The sequence below is a fragment of the Episyrphus balteatus genome, chromosome 3 (genome assembly GCF_945859705.1).
Source record: "Episyrphus balteatus chromosome 3, idEpiBalt1.1, whole genome shotgun sequence".
Classification (NCBI taxonomy): domain Eukaryota; kingdom Metazoa; phylum Arthropoda; class Insecta; order Diptera; family Syrphidae; genus Episyrphus; species Episyrphus balteatus.
This window is the reverse complement of record NC_079136.1, coordinates 67,854,130-67,869,613: the sequence shown is the minus strand read 5'-3', so window position 1 is coordinate 67,869,613 and position 15,484 is coordinate 67,854,130. Positions and strand designations below refer to the sequence as shown.

The following is a 15,484-nucleotide window of genomic DNA, read 5'->3' as shown; positions in this document are numbered from 1 at the left end:
GGGAGAACTTAAAAGTAAAAAAAAAATAGGCACGATTCTGAAAAAAAGGCATGATGTGGCGGTTTAACATGGAAGGCGATTTTTTAAAAATTTGACAATATGCAAAGCGTAGGCCCATGACACAAGCTATCATTTGGCATCACTCCCGAAAATTGCTCTCAAGCGGTTTAGCTTCCAGGAGCGTTCAAAGATTCGGGGATTTTTGGAAAAAAAATTTTACCCCAACTTTCAAACGCGATTTTCTCGGAATTTTGAATAAAATCGAAAAACCGGATTATACCACTATCGGGTAGCTGAGAATATAAGCTTTCATATGGCACGACTCCCCTGTCTCTAAATCAAAGCGTTCCAACGCCTATATCGCGGAATTTTGAAGAAAATGAAAATAAAATTTTTGATGCCAAAAGGTAGCGGGGACTCTAACCTACATTTGGGTACAACTCCCATTTCTGTAGGTCCACGCGTTCTCAAACCGGGAGAACTTAAAAGTAAAAAAAAATAGGCACGATTCTGAAAAAATGTGGCGGTTTAACATTTAAGGCGATTTTTTTAAAATCTGATAATGTGCAAAGCGTAGGCCCATGACACAAGCTATCATTTGGCATCACTCCCAAAAATTGCTCTCAAGCGGTTTAGCTACCAGGAGCATTCAAAGATTCGTTTATTTTTCGAACAAAAAATTTACCCAAACTTTCAAACGCGATTTTATCGGAATTTTGAAAAAAAATCGAAAAACCGGATTATACCACTATCGGGTAGCTGAAAATATAAGCTTTCATATGGCACCACTCCCCTGCCTCTAGATCAAAGCGTTCAGCTCCCAGAAGTTTTTTCGCGCCCCCAACTTCCAACGCCTATATTGCGGAATTTGAAGAAAATGAAAATAAAATTTTTGATGCCAAAAGGTAGCGGGGACTCTAACCTACATTTGGGTACAACTCCCATTCCTGTAAGTCCACGCGTTCTCAAACCGGGAGAACTTAAAAGTAAAAAAAATAGGCACGATTCTGAAAAAAAAGGCATGATGTGGCGGTTTAACATTTAAGGCGATTTTTTTAAAATCTGATAATGTGCAAAGCGTAGGCCCATGACACAAGCTATCATTTGGCATCACTCCCAAAAATTGCTCTCAAGCGGTTTAGCTACCAGGAGCGTTCAAAGATTCGGGGATTTTTCGAAATTAAAAATTTACCCCAACTTTCAAACGCGATTTTCTCGGAATTTTGAAAAAAGTCGAAAAACCGGATTGTACCGGAATTTTTTTTATGATAAAAAAAGAAATATTTTACTAAAAAAATAGAAATATATTTACTATTGAAAAAACCAAGAGAAAAGATCACGAAAAATTATCTGTTTTATTTATAAAAATATCCATGTGTTAAAATAATTCCGTTAATAACTAGAACCAAACATCTTAAGCTATGGTGTTTTATAAAAGTTTAAAATATCTTCAAATTTCATTATACTTTCCAAATAAAAATCAATGTATCCTCTCACCCATCACAGCTCAGCTCAGCTCACTTTACCTTAGCTCACCCAACAGCTCAGCTCAGCTCACCGACAGCTCAGCTCACCCAACAGCTCAGCTCAACCATCAGCTCACTTTCAGCTCAGCTCAAATGAGCTGGAGCTATGGCTCAAAAGTGAGCTAGCTCAAAATTTGAGCTGAGCTGTGAGCTGAGCTCAGCTCACTTTTGAGCTTTGTAGCAACCCTGCAAGTTCCATATTGCTACTACTAGTGCTGAAGAAGCGCACACAATTCTCATAAAATTACCATATCGCACATTTTATGCGCAATTCATTTACTTTCGTTAAGCATATACCGTACGTTCTGAACCGCACAACATGAGTAAATTTCACAGAATAAATTGAAAACTACATGGACGCAAGGAGGATGAAAGAATTAATTTATTGTTCACTTGATAAAAATGTAAAAAAACGACGTGTGGATAAATTACTTTAATAATAGAAATTAAAAATATCAAATAAAATTCATTTACATATACTGAATGAGAAGTATAACTTCAGTCGCGTGTACATGTGTACACACACTCTTTTTTTTTTTTTTTTTTTGTCTTACTACCAAATTCTTGTTTTCGCTTGATAAACGCCAAGATAAAGTTGAAAGGTTAAAACTCAAATGCAGGAATGACTTGAATTTTCGAGATTTTAACGCCATATATATACATAATTTCTTCATCACATTCTTAGTTTTGAATAAATTTATAAGTTCACTACCATTGACCGGTTTCTTTTTTTGTCAAAACCACGAATATTGGGAAATTTTAGTTTTGAGGAATCGACTTCCACGCATTGGTTCCTCCAATTTGGAGGTCAACAAAACTCAAAGATCACCTGAAAACAAGCAGGTTCTGTATTAAATCAACCGGATTTCTGCTAAGAAAATTCTTCTTAATTTCTTGAATGTGCAAATTAAAAAAATCCGCTTAATTTAAGCGGAAATCTACTTTTTTTTTGTGGATACATTTTAATTAAAAAAAAAAATCTGCCAGCCTAGGAGAGTGCTTAACCATCAACTTATCTCAATGTTGGAAATAAGTAGATATGATAAACTAAATCTCAATTTTGACGATAGTTCTCAAGTTTTAATTTTTTGTTGATTTTTTAAGATGAAAATTCATAATTAAATGGAATGAAGTTCACCTTAAAATAAACAGAGTTTAAACAGATTCCACTTTTTTAAGTGGAAATCCTAGCTAAAAACGGTGGAATTTAAGGTAGGCATCATCTTATTTTAAGGTGCCCTTTTTTCTCCATGCAGTTGCAGAATAGCCTGCGGTACAGAGTGAATTTGACAATAGGGAGAAGATGTATTTGTATACCAATTCTGCAGATCTTGAGCATATTAGATCAGGGCACTAAAATGTATCGATTCTGGGTTCAGATCCAGCATTTATCACTTACAATTTTATTTCAGGCGTACCTCCTGCTAATTGTGAAGAATTGACAATTCCTTCAAGAATATGATTGTCATGGAGAAGTCTTTGTCGTTCTGACTCGGCAGAATTTTGTACGTCGCCTCCATTCTAGCTTACTAATTAAACGCACACAGGAATGGTTGAGACTTATAAGTCACTAGACCTAGCTAATTTGAAGGAGTCATACAAAACCATCAAGATTATTTAATTCAAACTAACAAGTTTTGAATTAACAGATACAAGAAATTTAAGCTTCAAACAAACATAAATCATAAATAATAAAACTTGAGTATCCCAACACGAAAAAAAAAGTTTTTTGTAATCTCTATTTATAGGAATCCCAACCAAAAACTGTCTCAACAAATCAATACTCCCTGATTTCCCATGACAATATCTCACTTATTTGCCTACTCAACCTAAAAATAAAAAAAAAAAAACTCATAAATGTTCATATTAACAAAAAACAAACCCAGGCAAATTGCTTAATTTGGTTTAAATTTTTAAGTAAATTTTGGCATTCAAATCCCAAGTGGAAACACTTTGGTGTCAATCATATCAGAGACACAGAACTGAAAAGTAGAATTATAAGTCAGTCACATGTGCGTGGAATACGTCGTCGTCGCACCGCACACCCGTCTTCTCTATCCTTGAACATTCTTTCCATATAACACACATATTTGGCTCTAGGATCAAACATTAATGTGAGTATAGAGTAGATATGAAAAACTTTTACACACGACTCAACATGGAAAATTGTATATAGAAGATATGTATATATTTTCCCCTGTCTTTTCTTCTTTCAAAAATTACCATACCGTACCATAACATTATTTTGTTTCTTCTTTTATGTTATTCTTATTCTATTTTTTTTTTTTTTTTTGAAAAACTTTATTTAAAAAAAATAAACAAAAAAACGAGAAAATGTTTGATAATACGCTGCTATAGTGTGTCTGTGCTTTTTACTAAAGTTCCGGGATCCAGATGGAGGACTTCCATCAACAACACAACGCGTATAGTAATTTAAGCTCTCAAGGCACTCATTACAGCCAAGCAAAATAAAAGTCCTTTACATTATTCAAGCCGTCACCATACAGTGGATCAAATGCTGGACGAAAATAATGAATAATTAATATTTCTTATATTTTGAAAAACATGCAGGAATCCGCTTAGTTATATGTATTATGATTTATATTAAGATTTTCATCTTAAATTTAGTAGGTTTCCGCTTTATTTAAGATGGAAGTCAGCTTGGAAAAAAATCATGCGGAAATCCGCTTAGTTTTAGTTTAATAAAAATATTGAGCTTTTCATCTTAAATTTAGTGGATTTCCGCTAATTTAAGACGGAAGTCATCCAGCAAAAAAAAACATACAGAAATCCGCTTGATTTTATTATTAAAAAAATAAGAAGATTTTCATCTTAAATTTGGTGGATTTCCGCTTAATTTAAGACCAAAGTCATTTTGGCAAAAATATACAGAAATCTGCTAAGTTTTCTTATTATAAAATAAACAGATTTTCATCTTAAATTTAGTGCATTTTGGCTTAGTTTAAGACAGAAATCATCTTGCTGAAAACCTTGCAGAAATCCGCTTAATTTTATTATTATAAAAATTGAAAGGTTGCCATCTTAAATTTAGTGGAATTCCGCTTAATTTAAGACGGAAGTCATCTTGCTGAAAACCATGCAGAAATCCGCTTAATTTTATTATTATAAAAATTGAAAGGTTGCCATCTTAAATTTAGTGGAATTCCGCTTAATTTAAGACGAAAGTCATCTTGGCAAAAAAAATATGCAGAAATCCACTAAATTTTGTTATTATAAAATAAGCAGATTTTCATCTTAAATTAAGTGGATTTTGGCTTAATTTAAGACAGAAATCATCTTGCCGAAAACCATGCAGAAATCTGCTTAATTTTATTATTATAAAAATTGAAAGGTTGCCATCTTAAATTGAGTGGAATTCCGCTTAATTTAAGACGGAAGTCATCTTGAACAAAACCATTCAGCAAACCGCTTAGTTTTATTATTATAAAAATACAAATATTTTCATCTTCAATTTGGTGGATTTCCGCTTAATTTAAGACGAAAGTCATCTTGGCAAAAATATACAGAAATCCGCTAAGTTTTCTTATTATAAAATAAGCAGATTTTCATCTTAAATTTAGTGGATTTTCGCTTAATTTAAGACAGAAGTCCTCTAGGAAAAAAAACCAGTCAGAAATCCGCTTAATTTTAGGTAGTCTTTTCTCTCTGTATTTTTTTTATCTATTTTGATAGATTTTATCCAGTTTTAAAAATATTTTGTACCAAAGTCCTTCAGCCCTTCAGAGAAGAGGTAAAAATGTTAAAGTAATATGAAAGAGTATGAGTGTAATTTGAGAGAACAGCTCGCAGTTCATCTGTCAGTTGGCAGGCATAGCATTTATTTAATTAAATACTCTCAAAGCAAAACGTTTATTTACCTACTTCATTTTGTCTTTTTTTTATTTTTGTAAAAAAAAAAATTTACATCCGTGTCTTGTTGTAAATTATATTTTTTTTAACTCTCCGTTTTTCGAGAATAAATTAAATTTTAAAGGCTTCTTTCGATCAATTGCTCCGGTAATTGAATTTAAATGGATCATCAGTGTTGACGTGTAAGTATGAGTAAGGTATCTTTTCTCCAACAATCTACATACCTACCTATCAGTTTACTATGAAACACGAGAGATGGTAAGGATGAATGCTTTATTCCTCTCTCCTACCGTTGACGGAGTAAATCACATTAATTGACTTGTTTACGTTTTTTCCAGGCCATTAACTGTGATATGCGAGGCAGAGGCAGTTCTTTGCCGGAGGGGCGGTGTGGTCGGTGGGTGGAGAAAAAAAAAAAAGAAAAAAACAACGTAGATTTCCGTAAAAGGATCTCTGATGACGAAAATGAAATATACTATATCGATGACATTGAAAATATATACTTTGTATTGAATTTTTTATTTCTTTTCATGCTTTTTTGGGTTTTCAATATAAATGAACGGCTAATTGATGTGATATTTTTGCTTTTTACTATTTTTTTTATCTGCAGAACTTGGCATTTATCGACAAAATACATTAAACACCAGACAAATTTTTTCAGGAAAAGATGCTTATTATAAGGACCTCTTGTATGTAATAAGGTTATGGGTACATGAGTACAGTAGCATTGCAAAAAGAACAACTATTTAGGTTAATTATGTTTTTTTTTTTTTTTTTGTAGAAGGTAGAAGATGTTTAAGGTTAGCCCAGGATAACCCAACTTGTTTTTTCGTTAGCCCAAGCTTAGTTAAAAAATTATGACAAAAAAAACTCTTTTCAAATTACCAACCTCTTAAAAATCAAAATTAATTTTTTACTTCAGTGTAAAAATTTTACTTTTTAAACTTTTCTCAATTAACACTGGTAATTCAAACAAATTCCAATACTCTTTCTTTAGCACAGTAAAATTTTGACTCTACAACCGTATAATTTTCAGTTAGTAGTACAGATGGTTTTAATATTCAGCTTTGGAAATTTGGAGGAAACTAAGAAAGTCACTGTGGTGTATGCGTAACATTTATTGGGAGTTTTGAAGACTTTTGAATTGTTCATGTTCAGTGCAAATTTTTTATTTCAAATATTTCTTGAAAGTAGCTTGGACAAACTTTGATTTTTGAAATGTATCAAGAACTCGAGCTGACAAACAAATGCAATTAGTTTTATAAGTCTATCTGAAAATTTGAGCGTTTTAGGCGATTTTTCATTTTTCAGACTTAGTAAAAATTAGAAAATTTGAGCGTTTTAGGCGATTTTTCATTTTTCAGACTTAGTATAAAAGAAATGAATTTGCTTTGCTACTGACCGCGCGTTATAAGAAAGTGAAGATAATGTTTTTGTTGACGTCAGAGTGGTAAACGCTTTGACCGATTTCGTTAACCGTTTTATCCTCTCTTAAGGTTGTATGTAGGTAAAGGCTAGGAAGACAATTACTATTAAAATTTGGTGGAATTCTTCCATTGTAAGTTTTTTTTGTTAATCAATATTTCACATTTCTTTTAATGGAATTTTGACATATGTATGTGATGAAAATTGATGTTAACGACTAAACAATCAATGAAGAAGACCTGTGTTCCAAGAACAAATTGGAAAATTTGTATCAGAGGAAAACAGTCAAATACTTAGAAGATATTCGTATCCAAACCAATGCCCACTGATTTCAGTAGTTTTCTTATGACTCGTATGCATTGCGATTTGGATACGATTATCTTCTAAACGGTTAAAGCAATCAATTTGATTCCAAGGAATTTTTTATATAACGTTTAAGCCTCTACAAGAGCATATCTTGCTAATTTGAAAATAATGAATTTTCAGTGAATTAGAAAATTTTGAAAAGTAAAAAATGTTTTTATAATTTTTTTTAACTTTGAGCTCGAATATCTTTAGAATGGTTAGATTAATGAAAAAAGTTATTAAGACATGTTTTGTGAAACAATCTATTTCCTACAAGAATATTAGTCCGGTCAAATTAGACTAAAATTAGGGGTTGAGGTTACATTAATTCCCAGCAAGCTGAAAATTGGTATAATTGTTGAAAACACCATCATAAATTAAATCTAAAAAGTCCTCATCGATCCGAGGTCTGGAAAAAAATTTACGGGGGGTCAAAGGTCACAAAAACTGGTTTTTCACGATTTTCAGCAAAACGGTAAGTCTTATCAAAAAATTTTCAATGCAAGAATTGTAGACCAGGTCATTATATATAAAAAGTGTCATGACACCTTTTTTCCTGAGACCCACCGTTTTTTAGGTATAACGATTCAAAAAGTTGAAGTTGAGTTGTAATCCTCATAATCAGGCCTATTCTGAAGAAAACTCCCTACTGAAAAGATCTTGAAATTTCTTTATGTTTTTTTGCTTAAATTTCGTTCTTCAATGGTTAAGAATATGGGAAAGCAAAAAAAAATGGAAATTTTCACCATTTGCCCGATTGGGGCCCTTCTCCCGAAACAAATTTCCCTGGGAATTTTTGTTTAGAATAGGTCTGAACATATACAGGGTGTCCGATAGAGAATGGACAACCCTAAGACGGCTGATAGTCACTCTTATGACTGTTCTAAAAACAGATAGAAAAAAGTCCTATCACAACCAGTTCATAAAATATTGGCTTTTTTCGTTTAGTGTATTTTAAATTTTATCATTTTATGTTTTCGTTCACTACAACCACGAATGAATGAATTTTATTTATTTCTTTTTTTTATAATTTTCTACAATAATTGGATGAGTACATAAACGCTTTAAAACAAAGCTATTGCACATTTTCGTAAAAAAAATTTTGAAATCTGTTTTTTGATGCAAAATGTGAAAAAAGTATTTTATGAAAAATTTTGAACACCTGTGGTATAAAATAAATCTATGGAAACCTAAGTGGCCAACTTACTTAAAATATTCCCCTTAGACGAGAATATTTTTAAGAAAGTTGGCCACTTAGGTTTCCATAGATTTATTTTATACCACAGGTGTTTAAAATTTTTCATAAAATACTTTTTTCACATTTTGCATCAAAAAACAGATTTCAAAATTTTTTTTTACGAAAATTTGCAATAGCTTTGCAGTTTTTAAAGCGTTTATGTACTCATCCAATTATTGTAGAAAATTATAAAAAAAAGAAATAAATAAAATTCATTTATTCGTGGTTGTAGTGAACGAAAATGATAAAATTTAAAATACACTAAACGAAAAAAAGCCAATATTTTATGAACTGGTTGTGATAGGACTTTTTTCTATCTGTTTTTAGAACAGTCATAAGAGTGGCTATCAGCCGTCTTAGGGTTGTCCATTCTCTATCGGACACCCTGTATATGTTCAGACCTATTCTAAACAAAAATTCCCTGGGAAATTTGTTTCGGGAGAAGGGCCCCAATCGGGCAAATGGTGAAAATTTCCATTTTTTTTTGCTTTCCCATATTCTTAACCATTGAAGAACGAAATTTAAGCAAAAAAAAATAAAGAACTTTCAAGATCTTTTCAGTAGGGAGTTTTTTTCAGAATAGGCCTGATTATGAGGATTACAACTCAACTTCAACTTTTTGAATCGTTATACCTAAGAAACGGTGGGTCTCAGGAAAAAAAGTGTCATGCCACTTTTTATATATAATGACCTGGTCTACAATTCTTGCATTGAAAATTTTTTGATAAGACTTACCGTTTTGCTGAAAATCGTGAAAAACCAGTTTTTGTGACCTTTGACCCCCCGTAAATTTTTTTCCAGACCTCGGATCGATGAGGACTTTTTAGATTTAATTTATGATGGTGTTTTCAACAATCCTACCAATTTTCAGCTTGCTGGGAATTAATGTAACCTCGGATGTCTAAATTGACCGGACTATATGTCTTGCGCGTTTGATTATTATAATTTTTCAATTTGTTACAAAATTAAGAACAAAAAACGAATTTTTAAAGATTTTCTTGATTTTTGGACCTCAAATATCTATTAAACGGTTAGATAAACGAAAAAAGTGTACAAGGCCTTTTTGTAGAGCGCTCAATTTCCTACAAGAATTTGTAAAAACATTTGCTAAGAAATCGATTTAAAACAAAATGATATTCTTTTAGTAGAAGCTTGATGTAAAAATGGAAAATTGCGAAGCGGAGGACCTTCCCATTAATATTAAGAACTCATATTTGGTATGTATATTCTAGAGGTGTCTGGCAATCGATTTTTCGGAATACCAAATCAAAAAAAGAATTTAAATTTTTTTGACCCACCCTACGCTATATATTGGCCCGAGTTATAATGGGCAGTTTGATAATAGCTTGTTTATTTTATTTGGTTTATAAAAATTTTATTGAAATTTTTAAAATAATTCTAAAATAATAAGTATTTGTTAATTATTTTTAAAGTAGACATTTATTTACTGCTTTGGTACGATTAAGTCAGTTGTCACTTATATTTGAAGATCTTGTATTTCATCCATTGTCGTCCCGAGTCTGGTTGCGGTTTCTCTCTAATAGGTATATTAAATATGTTTCTTATATTTATGTATGAATACTTAACTTATATGATCCTCGAGATCAAAGTTCTTGAATTTCTTATAAAGAAAATGAAAATATGTATAATCAAAATTAAAGCCATGGATTTCCAATTAACATATTTCAGCTTCGGTAAAGGTATTACCGAAGCTACATTTCAACTTCTGTTAAACTTTATTAAGATTTTTGGCTGTTGGGCATGTCAAAATGAGAACGTTACACAAGTTGGGGTCTTTATAAAAATGTCTTTTTAAGGTTTACCCAAGCTGTGAGATTTGACATATAGCTTCGGAAGAGCTTGTATAGCTCTTTGATACAAATCTCATCGAAATAATAGAAAAAACAAGAAAAACAATCGAAATTTCTGAAAATAATAATATTTTCCACGAACAAAATGGATGTACGAGCTAGATTTTATTCAATGCCAACACAAAAAACAATAACACAAATTGGTAATTTTTTTAAGCTTTGTTAAGAGATTAAGAGATTTTAAGGTCTTACCGAAAAACTAGATAGAGTAGTTAAAGAAGGTTGTTAACCAAGTCTTTTCGAAGTTCAAACTTCCCTTAACTTTTAGAAGTACACTAACCGAAGCTTATCCGAAACACAAGCTTTCTTTAGCTAACTTTCTTTAACAGTATTTAAACTTTAAACAACTTATAAGAAGTTAATAAACAAGTTCGAACATTTATAAGCAATTTACTTCTGAAGCAAGCACTAAAAAGGCTCTATAAAAGCTATTACCTGCGAGATTTGAATTTACAGAAGCTGTTATGTTAGTTGGGTTTGGGTTGTAATTACTTTTCAAATTATACATGTTATTAAAAGAAATAAAAGGAACAGAGCTATTGGCATGACTCCGAATAATTTTTGGAGTCAAAATAAGCTCTCCAATTAACAACAATTATTGTAATATCAAAAGCTAACTTCGGGCTTAACTGAGTTGTAATAATACTCGCTAATTTAAACCAATTTTTTTTTTTTTCAATTTCATTTGCTCAAATCCCATTACCATTAACAAAAGAATTAGTAAATACTTTTAAGAAAAAGTTTGTTTTGATACATTCAAATATCTAAGCCTTATCATCAAATATCATTATGTCACGCGTATAATTCCATAGCACAGGTAAGCCCAAAGGGGTGACATTTAATCGTTTAAAACCGATTTACTTAGCTCCCAAAAGAATGTCACCCAGTTAATGTCTTTCGTTATGAGATTCGATGTATACGGTTGTTAGTATTTTCATTGTTCTTCTTCTTGTTGTTTTTGTTAGGCTTGTAACAGTCAGTAGTGAGTTTTTATAACGTGATAAAGTTAACAAATCGTACGCACAAACAAGGAATAAGAATTTACATCAATTCCTTCCACGATTTCAACTTGAATATAAGTTCCACTTATTATGTTGGAAAAGGAAGGAAAGAACGAAGGTAAAGATTTTCATAGAAAGTTTAAACTTTGACACTTTTTTTTGTCTTGTCAGTTCTTAGAAAACACCTCATAACTCTTAGCATCCTGCTTCCATCCACCTCAGATAAAGGAGTAAAGCACGAATTCGTGTTATCCTTCAAAGTAACATTGAGACTCTGTAGAAAAAAAAAAGTAAAAAAACACCAAGACCAACGTTCCGCAAAAGTATAACACGGATTGCTGATTAGGAACCTACACCATACCTCCGCTATACTCAACTGAAAGTGTTATGGTGCCACGTACAAACGCCTTTACGGTTTTGTACGTGATAGTTATTTGCTAGGGAATATAAAGGCAGACATAAACTTTGGATAGGTAGAAGAGGAACTCCTTCAAAAGTACAAACAAAAAAAAGTTAGGATTGAAAAGAAGTGAGGACAGTATAAATTTTCTTAAATAATACTCTGAGCTTTGTTTTTCCTAATTTTGGTGTAAAGTATTAATTTAACTCCAAGCGCAGCGTAACAAAATTGTTGTATACTCGTCTCGTTCCTTAGTTTGGAGAAAAATGTCGACATGTTTTATGAAAAATAATTTTGGAAAACTTTGTTACAAGTTAATAAATCTTATAGCTTTATGCGACGTTAATTCTCTGAAAGGAGAAGGACGAAAACCCCTTTCAAATTGTATGACACGACTTGGTAGGAAAAGATGAAGGAATATTTTTGTTTTGATAAATAGGTTCAAGCTAGTTTTCATAATAGATGTGTCTTAAGGTTACGGTATTGAACCTTGTAAGAGTCATTCATAGATTTTTTAATCTTGTTTATTTATTACTTTGAGGAGAGAAGGCACCTTTGGGAACTTATTCTACTAAGAGATTGAAGTGTCACTTCTTCTTGTCTAGTTAATGCTTTTTTGAAGGCATTGGAAATAATTAATTAATGCATAAGTAAATCGCGAATTCTAGCGATTGAGGAATCAATAGCGCAATAATAAAAAAAAAGGTGATGTTAAAATTTTTGAAAATCTTAAAAAAATACATTTGTAATAATTTTGTGAATGCATAGACCTGTTCTCTGTGATTTCATATCTGTTAACCAAAACTTGTTTCGGGACTTTGATTTAAGGTGATGGAAGACAAAAAAGTGAATGCATATACCTGTTCACTCTGATTTCATATCTGTTATAACCAAAACTTGTTTCGGGACTTTGATTTAAGGTGATGGAAGACAAAAAAGTTTGTTTTTGCCTTTTTTGATGAAAATTAATTGCATTCAAAAAATTTCAACTCTTTTTGTAGATGTCGTACAGACATGATTGAGGTGATTATTTTGAGCTGAAATAATAAGCTTTCATATGATATAAAATTTATTATAGATCTTAGTATAAAAAAATGGATTTAAATGTAATGGAAGAAAAAAAAGATAGATTTTTTTCGTTTTTTTCACATTAAATGATAAACATGTTTGAGGTATCAATCGAAATTGCATGTGTTAATTGCACAAATGTTTTTAAATTTTTTTTTCTCTGATTGTACCTACCTTTAAAATGATGCTTAAGTCAATGTCGCAAACAAAAAATTTGAAAATGAACTTGAAAATTCAGCCAGTCAGCAGACAGTGTGCACAATTTTGTTTCATATACCTAATTATAATTTTTAAAAATATTGACCATGAGCAAGTTTGATTTAAAGCATACGGTCCAATCAGAGCCGGTTTTAGGGGGGGGGCAGCCTGGGCCATCGCCCAGGGGCGCGAGAATTGAGGGGCGCCGCAGGCGCCCCGAACTTTTACAAAAGTTATATAAATAACGAAGTCTTTCCAATCGATGTTTTATTTTTTTTTTTAACATTCACAAAGGCGCCCCAATTTTTTTCTATTTTACATTTTCAACGGCGCTCGTATTGTTTGTCCTAAACTTTTTGAAGAATGAAGGCGCCCCCCAATTTTGGGTTAATTTATTTGGCTTCCGGAAGGACAATGGTGTCCAAAATCTTCGTTCATCTTTGAAGAACAAGGCGCCCCAATTTCTTTTGAAAGACTAAAGCAATCCTAATATTCCTCCCACCAATTTAATTTTTGCAAAGGTGCCCCTATAATAATGAATAAGGAAAGAGAAGGGAGACGGACAGAATCCCGAAATTAAAAATCCAGAAAGCCCAAAATCCAGAAAACCCTAAATTCCGAAAACCCAAAAACACAAAATCCCATTTTACATCGAACACCTCAGAGCTTTAGTTTCATCAGCGAACATCGAACACAGAGGAAATAACTCTGGTTGAAAAAGGAGCTACAAAAAACGCTTGACAACGAATTCGGAGCGACCCAGAGTGCCCTAGAGCTCACAACGAACAAACCTTATACTTATAAAGGTATGTTGTTTTCGATTGGCAGTCCGGAAGCGCCTGGAATCATTAAGAAGCGTGCTGCAAGTTTTTTACTCTCCTAGTGAAAAAACAAAAACAAAATATTTGATTTTTCACCAATACAGATATTAAATTTTAGAATTGGGTGGAAGCGATTCAAAGTTTTTTATTGGATTTCAGAATGAGTGAATCATTGAGTGATTCCAATTGAAAACGACATTAATGTACCTAGTTGAAAAAGTTTTTGAAAAAATATTGTTCAAATAAAACCAACTGTACCATATCTTTAAATGTGTTTAAACAAAAAAGGTAGTCTTGTCAATTGAGCCTAAATGACGTGAATAATTAATTTTTTTTTTAAGTTAACCTTTTTAAGTTAATACACTGCACATTTTTAATAAATGCATTAACAAGTATATGAGAGGTAAGACATAATCTGCTATTGCTTTTTTTCGTGATTTAAAAAAAATGTTTTTAGATGAATTTTTTTTAGAGGCGCCACTTGCAATCTTTGCCCAGGGGCGCCGGTAGTGCTTAAACCGGCACTGGGTCCAATCTCCAAAATAACATATTCTCCGAACGCTTTCAGATTACTTGCAATACATACATTAAAAAATTCTTTACTATATCAGGAATGCTTTGATAGAGTTCAAATATTTCAAATGTTAAGCTAGGAATTGAGTATAAGGAACTACATATTTCAAAATGTCATTCAAACGTTTTTCAAAAAACATTAAAATTTAATTTCAAAAAGAATGTTATGTCTTATGTAAAACTAAACTAAAAAACTATATTCAAATCTGCTGTCAAAAGTCAAAGTGGTAATAAACGATGCCTGCCAGTTTATAAACTTTTAGGTAACATAAGAATCCTTAAACTTCTAGTTATAAATATTTAAGCTAGACGTAGACAAGTCATGGTTACTCTTCTTCGTATCTACTCTTTTTTATACAGAACATTGACATGGGTAAGGGTACGGGTAGATTTAGTTAGGTTTCCAAAAAAGAAAAATATTTACACATATATTTATAAATCTAATAAGGGTATAGAAGACCATTCGAATGTAATAATAAATTTAAATTTGTTCTTCATTGAAATTCTTTTTGAATTTGACACAATAATGTTTTTTTTTTTCTTGTAGAGATAGAAGAGAAAGTATAGCACGTATAATGTGAGCTCAAAATGGCAACAGGCGAATCCGGATAGTTTAAGACGGATGCTTGAACATGAAACAGCCATCAATCTTTTTTTCTGGGAGGATTTTCTCTTCAATCAAGTGGGTTTGATTCGTAATCGGTTTTTGGCATAGTGGTGAGGGTTAAATCGTGTCCTAAAAGGACCATCACGTAAATTCACTGAAGAGATTTTTGAACATTATTGGTATTGAACGGAAAAGTATATCTACATTGATACATTACGAGTACATAAAGACATGGAATGTGATCACTAAGGCATTTTAAAGAATGTTTATTTTTGGTATGTTGTATTTGTTTTTTTAGTATAATACTATCAAACCCCATCATAACTTCGTTTACGCTTTTTTTTATGATATCTTGGTTGGAATCCAAAGTAACCCAGTAATTCAAAATTGCTTGAAATGACTCACTCCTGCCAACCATCCAAATTTAAGATGGTTTTGTTTTAACGTACTAAAGAGATCACACTTGAAAAAGATGATAGAAGACGCAAATGGAATTATCAAAGAAATTTCACCATAAACAAGTTCAAATTAATGATTTCTAA

At 31.8% G+C, this 15,484-nt stretch overlaps 1 protein-coding gene across 1 annotated transcript in view; it reads left to right on the top strand.

Annotated features, from left to right (window-relative positions):
- Positions 1-15,205, top strand: part of LOC129913047 (uncharacterized) — a 248,694-nt gene extending 233,489 nt beyond the window's left edge. Inside the window, exon 10 of the mRNA XM_055991431.1 lies at positions 14,883-15,205. The gene's annotated coding sequence lies outside the window, so the exon portion shown is untranslated. The remainder of the gene's footprint in view (positions 1-14,882) is intronic.
- The last annotated feature ends 279 nt before the right edge of the window (positions 15,206-15,484 follow it).